Source organism: Anopheles darlingi, chromosome 2 (genome assembly GCF_943734745.1).
Source record: "Anopheles darlingi chromosome 2, idAnoDarlMG_H_01, whole genome shotgun sequence".
Lineage (NCBI taxonomy): Eukaryota > Metazoa > Arthropoda > Insecta > Diptera > Culicidae > Anopheles > Anopheles darlingi.
In genome coordinates, this window is record NC_064874.1 from 37,569,740 (window position 1) to 37,571,902 (window position 2,163).

The following is a 2,163-nucleotide window of genomic DNA, read 5'->3' on the forward strand; positions in this document are numbered from 1 at the left end:
GTTCATTTTGGTTTTAACAACAGTTTTAGTACCACGGTTGCTTAGCAGCGGGCAAACAGACAAAGCGCCGTCTCTCGGTGAGTGCCAAAAGTAAGTAGTCGCCGAGTACATTGCTGAAGGGAGTGTGCACAGAAATCGAATTCAAAGACAACAATCAAGGCGACTCGGAACACTCCAACACTTGCCCTAGCGTTTCATCGTTTAAGCTCTAAAAGAAAGAAGTTAAAACCGATTCGCAATAGTATAATAGGATTGTGGGATTCATGAATTCTATACTTTTGTGTGCTTGAAGAAAGTGTTTATCTTGCAAGGCCAGTCATGTTGATAATAAAATACTTCTTTCACTTTCAGCCGAACATGCATTTTTGTAATTTGGTCACCATGATCTTTACAAACCGATTGTAACAAATTCTATATGTAGATGTAGACCATAAGTAACTGGAAGAGTAATGGAAGAAGTATAATTGCAATTTGAATAGAATAATTTGGAGCTAATCTGTACGAATGTTTTGCCGATAGATCTGCAAAGTCCAGTGCTTATGAAATTGAAATTTAGTAGGTTAACTTAATGATTACACGTTTCTGAATTGACCTACCTTGTACTTTCGAAATGGGTAGGGGAAATATTAAGGCATTTCAAATGTTGCAGAAAATACAAAAACCCCCTTAAACCCACTTTTAAACAACTCTTTTTATCGACGCGATACTCTATGCTACGCCGGTTAGAAGAATGTGATGGATAACGCGTGATTGTTTTCTTCCATAATTCCTTTCACGTCTTACTTTTTATTCGTTTCGTTCACCTGCCCAGTTCTCTGTTCTGTTTGGTTTCGTAACACCCTTACGGTTATGTGGGTGGTGGGTGTGTAAGTAGGTAGTACTTGATAGTGTTTTGTGTGGTTTTCTTAGGAATGCTTTTGAGCACCGCCGGGTGTTCTTTCACCTGGTGTACCTGGTGTGTGTGTTTTACAATTCACGATTTTCAGCTTTTGGTTAACGTTTGTTCTGCATTAGATGCAACATCGCTCCTTCTTCAGACTACAGCGATTTACTTCAACTCCCTTTGTACATAAATAGAATCTTCTAACTGGTCGAATCTCCATGGTGTCGATGCCGACTGAATGGATAGCGATAGTGTTTTGAGCAAGAATTAAGCAAGCAAGCAGCACAACTGACAACAGAAAACCGACAATTTTCGACCTGAGTCTCACTAAGAAGTGTAGGAAAAAGTTAAAGATAGCTCAAGTGTTACACTAGTAGTAATAGAAATAGAAGTTCGTGTAAATATAATACTCATTCTGGCGTATTTGTTTAAAAACTAAAATGTAACTTCACCGTTTACTATCAACATCCATGGTGACTACAATTGAACAACCTAAAAACCATATGCGCACAGTAGCTAAAGGATTAGAAACACAGGTAATTCACCCATACGGAAGGCTAATACACGTAACAGTCCCACGATGTGGGACCCACCGCAGAATTTAGCGAAACTGAAACGATGGTACTGTTAGTAAAATTTACCGACGTAACACTAGCCCAAGGCACCCACGAAGTGTTACCGCGTGCTACTTCCATTCCTGTCCGTTGGCCAAGAGTAGTTGCTTCGTGATTGTTTTTTTGTTTGTTTGCTTTTTGGTTCGAGCTAACACTCGGCTGCTTACAGCCTCTTTCGACACTAAACTCTTTCCGTTCCCGAATGGCTTCTATGCTTAGCTATGTACAGTTAAATCTGTTCTTACATATATCTGTGTATATGTAAGTATATATATATACCGTTAGGCATGCTACCATCTGTTTTAAAGAGCTCTGCTTAGTTCAACAGCAGTGCGCACCTTCACGCACATTCCGTATGCAGGACTTTTTATGGTTATTCTGGTTACGGGTACGGTTCCAATCACAATAATGCAAAACGAGAAACGCCGCATGCACATGACGATGCTTACGTGCGTCTCCGAAATACGGTAGTGCCGTATTTACAATTAAATCTTATCCACGTGTTCCGCCACTGATCGAGTGGCGTTGTTCTTTTATCTTCTGTTCACACTTCGACGAGTATCCCCTTAACATTCATTTTCACAGGACGATCACAATAAGTAAATAAGTGCTAGTGTTAGATTCGGCATTGTTCCAGCGAACATAACTGCAACCAGTTCTGGTTAC

The 2,163-nt window shown here is 40.0% G+C and overlaps 1 protein-coding gene across 7 annotated transcripts in view; it reads right to left on the reverse strand.

The window, feature by feature from the left end:
- Positions 1 to 749: 749 nt before the first annotated feature.
- Positions 750 to 2,163, reverse strand: part of LOC125948513 (phospholipid-transporting ATPase ID) — a 33,102-nt gene continuing 31,688 nt past the window's right edge. For all 7 annotated transcript variants that reach the window (XM_049674673.1, XM_049674668.1, XM_049674669.1 and 4 more), the window contains one exon: positions 750 to 2,163. This exon is cut by the window's right edge and continues 852 nt beyond it. The gene's annotated coding sequence lies outside the window, so the exon portion shown is untranslated.